At 37.3% G+C, this 16,174-nt stretch overlaps 1 pseudogene; it reads left to right on the forward strand.

Moving 5' to 3' along the window:
- The first annotated feature begins 397 nt into the window (after positions 1-397).
- Positions 398-734, forward strand: LOC124514299 (60S ribosomal protein L31-like; annotated as a pseudogene).
- Positions 735-16,174: the final 15,440 nt, after the last annotated feature.

The following is a 16,174-nucleotide window of genomic DNA, read 5'->3' on the forward strand; positions in this document are numbered from 1 at the left end:
ACACACACACACACACACACACACACACACACATCTGCTTTAAGATGTACCCAACTCCTGATTATTCTGCAAATGGGAAATCATGGAATATACACATTATATATTTCAACACATTCACTGAAATCCATAGATAATCTTTAAAAGTCTTATCTAATTCAATCACTTTAATTTTCCTCTCAAATTTTCATCAAGTTGCTCACAAATAGCAAATTAATTCATTTGAAGCCTAAAAGCTTTGATTATTTTCTGTCCTTTTTACAAATTCTGAAATGCCCCCCCCAAATAATCAGTAAAGATTTGCAGGGGGGATGCTAAATTTAGACCCAGATAATAAAGACAACAGATTTTGACCCCAAATTAAAAATGAGATGTGCTTTTCCAATCAGGGCCTGGCAGAATGGCTTCTTCAAGGAAGGGTAGTGAGAAGAAGGGCTGTTCTGCCATCCATGAGGTACTGACCAGAGAAAATACCATCAACATTCACAATCGCATCCACAGAGTGGGTTTCAAGAAGCATGCCCCATGGGCACTCAGAGGAAATTTGCCATGAAGGAGATGGGAACTCCAAACGTGCATTGACACCAAGCACAACAAAGCTGCCTGGGCCAGAGGAATAAGGGATGTTCCACACCGTACCCATGTGTGGTGGTCCAGAAAACCTAACAAGGATGAAGCTCTATACATTGGTTACCTATGTACCTGTCACCATTTTCAAAAATCTACAGTTAGTGTAGATGAGAACTAACAGCTGATTATCAAATAAAGGTATAAAGTTTCCAAAAGTTAAATTAAAAATGTATTTTTATGGCTATGAATCAACTTACAACATGGCTATATGATTATATATATACATACACAAACACACATCATTTACACTAACACCTTTTTTTTTAAACTTTTTTTTAAATTTATTTTTGAGAGATAGAGACAGAGCATGACCAGGGGAGGGGGAGGCCAAGAGAGAGGGAGACACAGAATGTTAAGCAGGATCCAAGCTCTGAGGTATCAGCACAGAGACCAACACAGGGCTCGAACCCATGAACCATGAGATCATGACCTGAGGCAAAGCTGGATGCTTAATGGACTGAGCCACCCAGGCGCCCCTATACACCTATTTTGATAGAATTTTTGTTATGTATCAGTTCACTTCATCTTCTAATAATGTCATTCCATACACTCTTTACCTAGAAAACCCTACACTTACATTAAGACAGCTCGACTAACATAGCTATCTTTTGCAAAGTCTCCAAGACTTCAGGATGAAAAACCTAGAAAAAAAAAAAAGTACCTCTTGGAATTGTAATCAACCTATATACTTAATTTCTGTCCCCCTTCACAATGTCAGGTTTTTGAAGGACAGGGTATATATACACAATACATATTCCTAAAATTTTATAACTTTATTCTCATTCTAAGAATTTTATATGCCAAAGATCTAATAGGCAAACTGCTAAAAATAATTAAACAAATTCCTAATATTTTATAAGTTCCCAAATCCTATCATCTCCAATGATTAGAACCTAAAGCAAATGATGCCACTATTTGTGTGCATGTGCATGTGCATTTTGTATGGCAAAAGTACCTATTCAAGTACTTTTAGAAGTACTCAACATCTGCCAAAGCAAAGTGGGGCAAAATTTATGCTTAAAGAGTCATTTAAAAAGTGAGTGAGCCTTGCTAAACAACACGATACATATGGGAAAGAAACATAAATGGTGTGAAAGTACAAAGCAATCCATACTTATTTTATTACACAAGGACCTAAGTGTTATTTACCTAAGATTAGTGATATACCGTGATTACTCTCTGCCTAGGAAAATCACTACATGAACAGTTCAATACCACAACAGGGACATTGCGGCTTTTGATGGGCATAATTTTAGGTAAGGTAATTGCTTCCAGTGACCTTCCTACTTTTTTGTGTATTTCATAATATATTTTCAACATAGCATTGTCTACAGATGAAGTTCTCTTCATTATTTCCACTTATAAATAAGAATTTTCCCTGTTATGTGCACCAGCCATTTGAATTCTAAAAATTCAAAACAGTAAGTCATTTTACAACCTTAGCCACAAAATAACCTACTTATTATTTTATTTATTTGTGATTCTACATATTTTTTCTACTGCTGGCTGCAAAGAGAAATCATAATGCAATACCCCAGCTTTAAATTTAAGAAATTCAGGCAGCAATTTTCGGTAGTTAGTCTTTCTTACAGACTAGTGTCTTTTGATATATTTAAAAGACTACAGAAGCTGTTACAATGATAATGGAAGAACCTTATACATTTTCATTGACATCAAGTTGCCATTGACATCACAGAATTGACAAGGTAATGGTTTTCACACATACTTACATTGACACCATAACATCAGAAGTGTCAGACACAATGGAAGCGTCTCCTACAAGATCTATTGGTATTTAAAAAAAAGGAGAAAAATAAATGCAAAAGATTATGGTAATATAATGTCTCTTAACATTTCTAATTGTCCATAAATTCATCTGATTTATAATGAACTCCTGTTGCAGACGTCAGCTTTTTCATACACACAAATTTAGGGAATGGGAAAGGTGAGAACATTGGAGGTGATGAGTGTGAAGGCTATTGTAATAGATATAAAGATAAACTTTATCTGCAGTTAACATTTATAAAGTACAATGTACAATTGTTCAAAACCAGGAACAGACTGTGGTAATAAGAAAATAGTCAAGGAACTCACACCAATTTGGTATTTTAGGTTAATTGCTTTATTATTAATACAGAGAGGTTGCACATTAGTTCTGTATAATTAGACAGAAATTATGCAGTGTTTGGTAATTGTAACAGAATTCTGTAGTTTGCTATAACTTCATGCTGAACCAATATCAAAAATAAAGCATTACAATCTTTAAAAGGAGACACATAGTTGGCATCAGAGTATTACTAGAAACAGAAGCTGATATATGACAGATTTTCATTATTTCTGTGAGGTAAGTTAACTCGATCATATCTGCATGACAGAGTATTTATAAGATACTAGATGATATTTTTAGTGTAACTGGAAGTACCTCCAGCAGTCAGAGCTTTAACTTGTTTTCTTCCCATTTATAGGCACTTTATTTCTGTATAACCTGATTCAGTTTATATTCTTAAATTAAGACTCTTTAGAAAAGTAACTGAGACTGGATCTTTTCTGTGACCTTTGTTAAAATTATGCTTATCTATGGGGCGCCTGGGTGGCGCAGTCGGCTAAGTGTCCGACTTCAGCCAGGTCACGATCTCGCGGTCCGTGAGTTCGAGCCCCGCGTCAGGCTCTGGGCTGATGGCTCAGAGCCTGGAGCCTGTTTCCGATTCTGTGTCTCCCTCTCTCTCTGCCCCTCCCCCGTTCATGCTCTGTCTCTCTCTGTCCCCCCAAAAAAAAAAAAAAGTTGAAAAAAAATTAAAAAAAAAAAAAGAAAGGATGCTGTATTTTGTCAAATGTTTCCTCTGCATCTATTGAGAGGATTGTGTGGTTCTTGTCCTTTCTTTAAAAAAAAAAAAATTATGCTTATCTGAACAATTAATTTTTTACCTCTCTTAACTGTAGACCATCTATGTTTCAAAGATGTGCCAAGCATTGGAGACAAAGAGATGACCAAGACAGAGATGGTCCCTGTGCTTCAGACCTTACATATCTCTATGGGGAAGACCAAGCTGAACCTTTAATTTCCTAGTGGTTATTTAATTGCAGCACAGTTGAAAGGTATCCTGGAGAAAACCTGGTGCCAAGAGAGCATATAAAAAGGCAGATCTGAACTAGTCTTGGAGACAGGTAATGTTTCTCAGAGGAAATGGTATTTGTCCTGAAACCTGAAAACTGAGTAGGCTAGCTGGCAAAAGGAGGGGTAATGAGGAAAACATTCAGAGTAGAAGGGCAATTCTACTTGAAAGCCTTGAGGCACCAAGTATGAATATGGAATAAGATCGTGCTGGCACTCTGTGTTCCTTTAAAAATGGGTTTAAACTGAGAACAAACTGAGGGTTGATGGGGGGTGGGAGGGAGGGAAGGGTGGGTGATGGGTATTGAGGAGGGCACCTTTTGGGACGAGCACTGGGTGTTGTATGGAGACCAACTGACAATAAATTTCATATGAAAAAAATAAAAAATAAATAAAAATGGGTTTATTTTCACTCTACTATCTGAATAAAATACACCAGAGTGAAGGAAGCTATGAAGAAGGAGCATTGTTCACCTTCCTCTAAATTGGCCACTGTTGCCAGATCAATGTATCTGATCTGGAGAGCCTTCATCATGCTGCCATTTTGCCCGTTTTTACATGGTTTTCCCTATCCTCCCCACAATTTATCTCAGAATATTTCTGCTTAGAAGACCAACGATTGCTCTTTTTAAAAATTTTTTAAAGTGAATTTATTTATTTATTAAATAATTTAATAAATATTATTATTTATTTAATTTATTTATTATTTGAGAGAGAGAGGCAGCATGTGCACACGTAGGTATACACACACACACACACACACACACACACACACACACTCAAAAGTGGGGGAGGGGCAGAGAGTGGGAGAGAGAAAGAGAATCCCAAGCAGGCTCCGTGCTGTCAGCACAGAGTCTGACATGGGGCTTGATCTTACAAAATGGGAGATCATGACCTGAGCCAAAATCAAGAGTCAGTCACTTAACAGACTGAGCCAACCAGGTGTCCCTACAGTGAATTTAAATCCAACTAATTACATTATGTACACCTTGAACTTACTTGTCCCTGAAATTCCCACTGAAAAGGTAGCAAGTTATTCTTTTAAAAGTGTGCCAGGTTGGAACTACACTAATGAATAAAAACACACATAGTCCTGCTCTCATAAAACTTATCATCTAACAAGGAGTCAAACAAAGTACAGCAAGCATCAATACATAAAACTGGGAAATTATGAAATATTTCCAAAATATAAATTAGATTCTTAGAAAATGCAAGAATAAGAGAATTCATTAATTCTGTGAATTTACTCTCTGCCACACATTATACTAAGACCTAGAACTATATATTATATATACACAATTTCAAAAGTAGATTTATTGCAATTCAACTAAAGTTTATTGAGCACTTACTGTATTAAACACTGTAGTTCTATTTTTCTTCTCACTCAGTTTCCCCAGTCCAGCCTCCTTGCTGTTCCTTGAACATGCCAGACACCCTCCCATCTCAAAGCTTTGCACTTGTTTCCTCCCTGGGAAAGTTCTTCCAATCCTAAATTATCTCTAGGATCATTCTCTCACTTTCCTCACTTTCTCCAATGTCGACTTCACAGTAAGACATTCTTTGGTCACCTGGTCTAAAATTGCACGCACATTCCCCTTCTCCACTCAATACTTCATCTATCTCCATAGAAAATGTTTCATTACCATTTAACATGCTAAATATTTTATATGTTTTATATATTTGTTGACATGTATTTCCTATCTTACTTATCACTTGTAAGCTCCTACTGTTCAGATTCATATCCTATGACAGTGGGATCATTAGCATTTTTTATACATACAGATTACAGGGAATTATTAATTAATTTGGCAGCTTGCTGGAGCTGATAATCCTTTTTTATCGTATTTACCAAAATAAATTTGGGTAAATTAAGCCAAATCTAAGTAAATAACCAACTAATGGAGAAAATGAGAATTTGTTAAATATGGAGAATAATAAAATAACACTTTGAAAATGAATTTTTAATTTTTTCTTATTATAAAATCAATCATACTACAGGAAAAAATAGAAAAAACAGATAAAATAAAATAAATACAAACCATATTCTCAAAACCCAACTATAATCATTGTTAATACTATAAAAATTTCTATATCAAAGATAGGATCATAGTAGTCATACTACTCTGTAAGGTATTCAGCCAGTGTTCTACATGCCTAGATGCTCAGGCCTCTCCTGGGTGGTCTCGGACCTGCTTCACATAGGCACACTTGACATGCCTTGGGGATCCTTACGGATGAACCCACTTAGTGTCCACCCTCACTAATGAGTAACCAGGAAGTATGGAGGAGTTAACTTCCTACAGGGGAAAATGGATCAACCGAGATGCCAGTAGATACATTCAGCCCCTTTTCTATTCCCAACCCTCATCCTCCAGAGTCTGGGTATATAGTTTATATGGCTTCTTGAGAAGGATTCAGTCTCACTGGTCCAATCATTGGTTTCACTTAGTGGGGACCATATCAGTAACGCCTTCTCTAACTATTGACTCTCCCTTCTTTCCTGGCCTCACTCTCTCTGTGCCTCATTTCTGCTTTCTGGGATTGCACTCCCTAATAAAATAATAGCACATAAATCATCTGCTGTTGGATTTGCTTCCAGGGAACCAAGTTAAGACACTTCATTTTTCCCTTAAAATATATGTTAAATATGCTTTTCTATCATTGTCAATCCTTCTATATATAATGGAAATTCAGTAAGATCACAACCCTATTTGTCTTCTTTATTGCTTTATCATCAGTACCCAGAGTTGTGTCTGACATATAGTAGGTGCTTGATACATTTTTACTGAATATAACAGTTTATCATTGCTGTAAAGTATCTACCTTACCTAAATCTTTGCTAGATTATATATGCCTCAATATACATACTCAGACCATAACCAGACAGTCAAGTTGTTTTACCTAACTTTACCCATTTTAATCTACCAAGGTTATGCAGCAAAATCTTGGCTCAGACACATGATTATTTTCCACATTCTTAACTTCTTTGGGTCAAAGGATATGTACAATCTTAGGGATGTTTTATACGCATTTGCTATTCAATTTGAATAAAAATTACGACATTCTATTTATTTTAATTTGTTGGCAATTCTTCTAGTCCACCAGGATATTTTCATAACATTGACAGAAGAAAAAGGCATAACCTGTATTCACCAGTTTCATCAATTTAAAAACCACATGCTTTTAAGGGATGACAATGGACTGATCAGTAAATTCAAGCTAGCACATTTGAAATAAAAATTTAAACCTTAAAAACCCTTGCTGCTAAAAAAAAAAAAATCTTTTTTTTTATAATAGAATCTCCCCCGCCATATCCTTCCCAATAGTAATTTACTTTTCGTGTCACAGAACTCAGCACCAAACAAATTACACACCTTATCCATGGCTATAAGCTCAAAATGCTCAGACTCATGTTTTTCACTATACACCTTGGGCAAAGTGATTCGAGGGTGTTTTTTTCTGATAGTAAAAGAAATCCTGGAAACTCTTTACAATTATTCCTGCATGGATCAATGTGGCATACAGCAACAGTCCAGAGATCAGTATGAGACATATTTGAACCTGAATCCATGCTGACAGAGAAATACTTTCTATTCGCCAAATACTTGAAGTACCTCATTTCCTATGAACTGGATTATCTCTTCATAAATTGTGGGCAACAACTAAGATGAGTTTAGCTCCTACCTCTGTTACCGAATAGAGCCAGCTGATCTGTGAGTAATAGAGACAACAGAGTAATCAGTTTCAAAAACCAAACATGTTTATTGTTTGGGAAAATAATCAGTCCATTCTCTGCAAGAAAGGAGAAGCCACATTCAGAAACCTATTTGCTACAATGAGTTTGATTGAACGACCTCATACCAGGCTTGGTGTTACAACTTTATGTTGGAATTTGGAGGATTGCTCTTGCTTAGTATCAAGTTAATTATTCCACATATAAATTCAAGTTGATAGATCCCAGCTAGTCATCTAACAGCCTTTATCACACTATTTTACATCAATCAAAACAATGCCATTCAGTATCAAACAGTGAAAACAGTATACAAACAGTGAAACAGTGAAACAATGCCATTCAGTATCAAACAGTGAAAACAGTATACAAACAGTGAAAACAGTATACAAACAGTGAAAAAAATAAAAATAATAAATAAATAAAGGCTTTTTTCTTTTCACTTGAAACATTTTTTGACTACCTCAAAAGTTCTTTGCAATATCTGATAAACATATTTAAATATATGTTTTCACATCCTCTTTAAAAGTTTCAATTAAACATGTATCTTTTAGTGGGGACAATAGAACCATTACACTGATGAAAAATAAAATCACGAGGTATCTAACAGAAAGGTTAGTGAGTAAATCAGGCTTCATGGGCTAGATGTAAACCACAGCTAGAACTCCAGGGACTGAAATAAAACCTGTGGATGTCATCAATGCATTTGCTTTAACGTTGTTCAAACTTCTCCTGGCATTTAAAAAAGTACATATTGAAAAGGAGAATATACACCAATGCAGTCTAAGGATAAATCCTGAGGCCTCTCATGTATAAATGTGTTCAATTTGATACTTTTAGTTCTGTGTCTATGGAGAAAAAGAAATTTATGCTCAACCCCAGCCTACAAATTTCTGTATGCCTATTGACATAATATGTAGATGTCCTTGGCCAGATAAAAAGACAAAAAGAAAACTGCCTGCCTGCCTTCACAAGCCATGAAGCACTGAAAACCCTCTCAAAGACCTCTCTCTAATCAAAACAATTCTCCAAGGCTGAATGATGGTCTGGGGGGAAAAAAAACTAAGATAAAATAACAAAGAGAAAAAATCCAAACTTGCACATTTTTGACCTACATCTGTTGAAATATAATGTCTTACAAATAAACAAAAAATATGAAACTCTGATAAAATGTTTCAATGATGTTTATTTAAAAAAAGAAAGAAAAAGAAAAGAAAGACTCAATTATGGGATAAACAATTCCAAGGGAACAAAAGCTATAGCATTCAGGATAAATTGCTCTTTATTTCATTTTAAAACATAGATATGGCTTCACATTTTATATATAAAACTGTGACAGATTCTATTCTTTATAAAGCAATTCTGCTTTTTCTTATGACTGCACACATCTGGAGTCCAGTAAGTGATCAACTGATAGATTTCAGGCATATTTTGCAGTAAATAGCATCTCCAAGTACTCTATGTAAGTTTACATCTCACTTCTAAGGTCAACTATCTGCATTAATTTTAACTTTAATTTTTTTTTAATATGAAGGAAATTTTATATGAAACTTGGACTTGATTCTTTAATGACTGAGTCCTATTAGGCTATATCTCTAAAAGGGGTACTGCCTTCAAGATTATTGAAAAACTGATTCCATTTAAGTGGAGTTTTGGCAACATAAAAGAGATTACTGTCATATTCTCAAAGCTACCCTGCTTCCAGAATCATAAATGATCTTCATTTCCTAAATCAATACATTCCTTATGCACATTTTCTTGAAAATGTCAATTCTGTATATTTAGATTTAACAAATACTTTATTCTAGCTCTTTTCATTTCTTTTGATTACTGCAGATTGTTCTGACATCATGGGGAGATGTATAAAGACAAATATTAAATGTCGCACTATACCAGTCATGTCAGAACCACTACTGAATGAGCTTTTCAATGCTAAGCCACATGACAACTATACAGTTTCTGCCAGACATAAAGTGGACTTGTATTCAGTTGGCATTTCAGCACTTCTTTGGAACACAACCACTTTTTAGAATTACAAGGTTACTTAATTGAAAGCAGATTTTAAAATTATAGTAGTTGTAAAATACTAGGAGCTAAATTTTCACTTGTGTACTTAAAGCTGTTATTTGGAGCTGAATCGGGCAGGCAGTTTAACAAGCAACAGGAAATGTTTAAAATCACCAAGATCATTATCCAGTGAAATTAAAATCCCAAACCAGAGGGCTCAGCATTACATGGGAATTTGCAAGTGAAACCAGCATCATCATCAGGAACACATCTGGATAGGTAAGACTATTAGATAACACTCCAACTAGGGAGGCCAGGAAGTCCCCAGCAAGAGGGAAGTCATGCTTTCTGGGGTTTCAGACATGGACTCGGATATACAATGAAGAGAACTGTCAGTTCAGGTCAAAGGGACTATGTTAGTGATTCTGTGGTGTGTGCTCATGTCTACATATGTATGTGTAGATCCTTTTTCCCAAGCCTTTTTCCTAGACCTACAGGTTGGGTAGAAACAGATGCAGAGTGTGAGATCAATGGTCCTGAATTGACAGCAGCAAGCAAGGAGCATGCTACAAAGTTGTAGGAGGCCGAATAATGGCACTCTATAGACATCCATGTCCTAGTTTCTAAAAACTGTGAATATGTTACCTTAAGTGGCAAAAAGGACTTTGCAAATATAATTAAGATGGAGAGATTATCCTGGATTCTCTGGCTGGGCCCAATAAATAGGTCCCTAAAAGGGGGCCGGAGGGTCAGAGTCAGAGGAGATGTGGAAGTGGAAACAAGAGAGAGAAGATGCTATACCGGTAACTCTGAAAATGGAAGAAGGAATCACAAGCCAAGGAATGTGTATGTTGTCTCTAGAATCGGGAAAAGGCAAAGAAGTGATTCGTCACAAGAGCCTTCAGAAAGAATCAGTCATGCTGACATCTCACTAGTGAATCATCTGATCTTCAGAATTATAGATAAATTTGTGGAAATTTGTACAGATGTTTTATGGCAATTTAAAAAGAGGCAGCTTATATTCTATCAAGAAACCTTTACCCAGCGCCCACTTTCTATACGCAGTGGTGACCAACTGGACTTACTGTTCCACTCAGCTCTTTAGATATGTTTCTTCTTGACCTCCCTTTTTTAAGAGCATTTACTTTAGAGAATTTGCAACTGTAAACACTTTCTCTGCCGCTTTGACATGTAAATCTTCTCCCAGCCTCTTACCAGGTTTATAACACAAAAATGTCTTTTTCAAACACCTAACAGCTACCCTTTTGAATTGCAATCACCAACACCAAAGGAAATAGTGCCCCTATCTACCAGTCTCTATGCAAGAGTAGGAACCTAACTTCCATAAGCACCAATTAGCAACACAGATGCCCTAATCACATTCACCAACTTCCTCCCCAATGTCCTCTAGTACTTTTCCACTGGCATTCACAGAATTCTCTTTTATGTCTTCAATTATCTGTTTCCTCGGGTATCAGTTATCCCATTTTTTATTGTTGTCTTCTCTTTCTATTATTGGCTTTATTCCATAATTAGAATGCTTGCTTATTAGTTGATGGTTACGGGGTTGATTAGTGTAGCTGCTAATATTTTTATTTTATTTTATTCAGTTTTCCTCTGCAGTTGTTTCAGGCCTTTTATCCTAACAGCATTCTCACTTAAATGAAATGGCAGAAGGAAAGCTCTGTGTAGACTTGCAGTTACATGAGCACAAAGTCCACAGGAAGGCTCAGGGTTCTCTGGCAATGGAGAATTTTAGTATATTTCTCTGCTATATAGAGAGAACTGCCTTTCCTTCATACTTTACTCCGTGTTTACTCGGGAATGCAATATTACTTCCATCCTGACTTGACTTCTTCCTTTCTTACACTACACAGAATCCTTTCCACCTGGTGAAATTTTCTGCAAAAAGATTATGATGATTGTGAATGTCCAGGACAGAGATGATGATGCCATCTGGGCCCAACCTTTCTGACTGCCGACCACCCCCAGCCTACTCAGGCTCTTTCTGATTTAACTTTAAGCTTCTCTGGGAGTCATTTAAAAAAAAATTCTTTAAAAATGTTTATTATTTTCAAGAGAGAGAGACAGACAGAGAGAGCATGGGTGGGGGAGGGGCAGAGAAAGAGGGAGACAAAATCCAAAGCAGGCTCCAGGCTCCGAGCTGTCAGCACAGAGCCTGACTCGAACCCATGAACTGCAAAATCATGACCTGAGCCAAAGCCGGACACTTAACTGACTGAGCCACACAGGTGCCCCTCTGGATGTCCTTCTTTTAGAATTGATCTTATTCTGCTATTTTGGGCCAATGAATGACTCTTCTCACTTTTCTCCATCATTCTCCTTTAGTCTGTGAAGATTTCCTTGAAATCCTCAAGTACTGTCTGTTTTCTCTTCTTCCAGCACTTTCGTGGTATCAATCATATGTGTATGTGTATTTCTTTCATTCTGTTGGAACTTGGGGGACAGATAGTAGACCCAAATGTTCAATTTGTCATTTCGTACCTGACCTTCTGTTCTTGAAATGTTCTGTTACATATTTCCAAAGATTGGGCTCTTCAACCTCTCCCCCTAAACTCTTTTTCTATTCACTGATTATCATCAAAAAAAAAAAAAAAAGGAAATAAGATTTTAAAAAGAGAGGGAAAAGAAAAATAAAAAAGAAAAAAGGAAAGGAAAAGAACAGAAAAGCGAAAATAAAAAGAAAAGAAAAGAAGAAAGAAAAAGGAAAGAAGGAAGCCAGCCAGCCTCTTTCTTTTCTGTGTCAACAAATTGTGCTTTCTTTAGCCCCTATCCAGAGCCCTGGGCCTTTGTTTGCATTTCTAAAGAAAGAATTCTCTTGTAAATTTCAATGAGACTTATACTCCATCTCACATTGCCTACCTCCCTCACCAGCTTCTGCTAAGGAGAGAAACTGTTCCATCCCCAATGGTACAAGTTACACCATCTCTATTAGAGGGCAGACACAGGTACAGGTGGTTTGAGTTTTAAATATCACTTCCTTCCTCTTACATTTTATCTTATACTAAATGGAAAATCTTAGAGACAGCCTTATTATATATGATGTGGGAAGAGGTTTGTCAAAATACATTAAAAGAAAAATGCCAATCAATCCCTCCTTCATCTTTTCCCAACACAGAGATTTGGCTCTTTTGTTCACAACAATATCCAAGATCTGTTCTGACTAAAGAGCCCCAAAAGGCCAAGGTGAGTGAATGATTACTATGCATTATTGTATCTTTCCTCTGATAATTGTTCACTAGACTTGTTTCCACCTAAAAATGTGTGTTTCCTATGCACTTTCTTGGTATGTAGAAAACAGTAGGAATGAAAAATCATCTTGTCCACAGCTATCCAAAATTAGGGAATTAGAAGGGTGGGACTGAGGATGACAACGGTTTGGAGACATATATCTTAATTATCCACTAAAGAAATAAACTATTTTCCTCTTTTGATTTAGAAAGTAAAATTGCTGATTTAGAAACTGAAAAAGCCACACCTGGGTGGCTCGGTTGAGCACCCAACTTTTGACTTCAGCTCAGGTCATGATCCCAGGGTTGTGGGATTGATCCCTGCATTGGGCTCTGTGCTAACAGCACAGAGCCTGCTTGGGAGTCTCTCTCTCTCTCTCTCTCTCTCTCTCTCTCTCTCTCTCTGCCCCTCCCCTGCTCATGCTCTCTCTCTAAAGGGGAGGGGAGGGGAGGGGAGGGGAGGGGAGGGGAGGGGAGGGGAGGGAAGGGAAGGGAAATCTGAAATTTCCTAAGAGAGAAAGGAAAAAAATCAATTAATATAGCTTACTGACTTTACCTGCCAATCCCAAATCATTCCTTTCCCCTTCCTCCCTTCCTTCTTTTACTCATTCCCCCTTTCTTCCTTTCTCCCTTCCATCCAGCCATCTGTAAATATTTATTGAGTACCTAATATGTACCAGGAATTTTCCTGGGGATTATAAACATGAAGACGAGTAAGGAAGGGCACTTTGCTTTCCAGCTCTCAGAGTCCAACAGAGCAATTAGTTATGGCCACACACAGTAATGTTGTACCCCAGCAGTCTAAGGACTGACTGCTACAATTGATATTATTTTTTTAAGGTTTATTTATTTTTGAGAGAGAGCATGAATGGGAGAGGGGCAGAGAGAGAGAGAGAGAGAGAGACGGAGGATCTCAAGCAGACTCCACACTGACAGCAGCAAGCTCAATTTGGGGCTCAAACACATGAACTGCAAGATCATGACCTGGGCCAAAGTCAGACGCTCAACCAAATGAGCCACCCAGGCACCCAGGACTGCTACAACTGAGATGCGAAGAAAACACTGTGGGTACACAGTGATCACATATTATATTTCATTAAGGTTATGAAATCTGATCTCAAGGAGTTTTGTTTTTTTTTTTTTAACTAAGACACAGGGAAATCCAGAGTTAACAGTATAGTATGTGCAAATGCCTAGAGTAGTAATAGGACAATAATTGTTTGGGGAGTAGTAAAAAGTTCAGTGTGAATGGAGCACTGAGTAAATACCTGAATTGTTATGAGCTTTATATTCGATGTCTAGGAATATGAGCCATACCCCAACAAGCAAAGGTTTATAAGCAAGTAAGCAACATAATAAAACTTATTTTTTTAATTTTTATTTTTTAATGTTTATTTATTTTTGAGAGAGAGAAGAGAGAGAGAGAGAGAGAGAGAGAGAGAGAGAGAGAGAGAGATGACAGAGTGCAAGCAGGGGAGGGGCAGAGAGAGGGAGACACAGAATCTGAAGCAGGCTCCAGGCTCTGGGCTGTCAACACAGAGCCCGATGCAGGGCTCAAACTCACAAACCGTGAGATTTATTACTTATACCCCTGATATTTATTTTTTAGTAATGTAACTCTTAGTCTGCTCAGGCTGCCAAAACAAAACACCATAGACTGAGTGGCTTAAACAACAGAAATTTATGTCCTCCTACGTCTGGAGGCTAGAAGTCCCAGTCATGGTGCCAGCCTGGCTGGGTTCTGATGAGAGGTTTCTTCCTGGCTTGCACAGTGTCACCTTCTTGCTGTGTCCTCACATGAGAGAAAGAGAAAGACAGAGAGAGAAAGAGAGAGCAAGCATGCTTTCTGATGTCTCCAAGCATGATAATCCCATCATAAAAAGCCCTACCCTCATGACTTCATAATGAAATCACCTCCCAAAGGCCCCATCTCCAAAGGGGAGTCAGGGCTTGTCCAAATGAATTGGGTAGGTGGGGGGAAACCACACAATGATGTCCTTAACAGTAACTCCTGTAGGGATGTGGAACACAGATGTAAATGAGGTAAATGGACTCTGGTAAAGTCAGTTTGAATGAGTATTTATTAAGTGAATAATTAAGAAAAGTGAACCAAGTCAACATGGATGAGAAGGATATTAATACAGTAATTTCTGAGATAAAAGTAACAGGTTTTGTTATTCACCTGATACAAAGAGTGAGAAAGAGCAATAATTTAAATGTAAGAGGATTTAACTGAAGACATGGACCGATATCAAAAATATACGTGTGAAGTTTGTCCCTCAACTTTGGCTTCTCACCTTTTGGTGAACTCTCTAAGGTTACTTCAACACAGCATTTAATTCCCCACTTCTTAACAATTACTATTTGGATTCAATCACCAATTCCATGACTTTTGATTAGCCTTCTTGCTTCAAGTCTAAACAAATGCAACAGTATTTTATATGTTGAAGAAATAAAACCTTTGAGTCTCGATACAGAATTCCCAACAGAATTGATTTTCCTTTGTGTTGGTTTGGAAATCTTCACTGCCTGTGCCAAATCCCATAGATCATTGAGCAGGGCCCTAGCATTCTGGGGAAGTCACCCCAGGTCAGCCAGGAAGACAGATTGGGAATCTTGGCTTGTTGACTCTTGGCTGGATTTTATGTGCCTCTTTATAGGCTGAGAAAATGCAACTAGGTTTTCAGAGGCCAAAAAGAGTCAGGAAGAGCATGAAATCTCAACAGTTTAGTGAGGTCATCACAGTGTTCCTAGAAAGAGAAATGAGGACACTTGCAGATTAAGTCTCTACAGAAGAGGGAGAGAAAAAAGAAAAGAAAGCAAGTCTGAAGAGGTGATAGGGTCAGTGAAATAAGGTAAGTAGTTTTTGAGGAGTCATGGGTTTACTGTAAGGAAAGTTACCAGAGGATTATGAAGCACCTACTGATCCTTCCAGTTATATGCCAGTAATGCAAGAAAATACAAGAACAGTTCAAGATCTGAGCCCTCCCACTAAGGACATTTACATTTTATTCTCTTTTCAGCACTTCCAGTCCCACTCATCTTCTCTCCCTTCTACAAATCTATTCAAAGTGGCATCAAAACACAGAATACCAAGGGAACACTTTCAAATGTTTTGTACTTCTCTTCCCCCATATTCTGTATCCTATCATTTAGACCTCTCATTAATACATGTATGGATATGTAGGCCCCCTTTCAATGCATTTATCTTAACTATAAGCTTAGTAAGAGCAGAGATTAAGTAAAAATAAGTACCTCCAGCCTCCTTCTAAATGCCTAGCACAGTGCCATACGCACAATAAGATCTTAATATTAATTGATGTTCAGTTCTGGCTGGGATGACTGTTAAATACCAGTTTTATGAGTGAACAATGAAGGCAAGCATTATACATTGCTATTTGGATCTCTAAAGCAGTAATATAACTCGGTTGCTTATTTTGGTACTGA

This window comes from Lynx rufus, unplaced genomic scaffold (genome assembly GCF_022079265.1).
Source record: "Lynx rufus isolate CCGP_SWC_20201006 ecotype Redwood Valley unplaced genomic scaffold, mLynRuf1.p SCAF_2, whole genome shotgun sequence".
Lineage (NCBI taxonomy): Eukaryota > Metazoa > Chordata > Mammalia > Carnivora > Felidae > Lynx > Lynx rufus.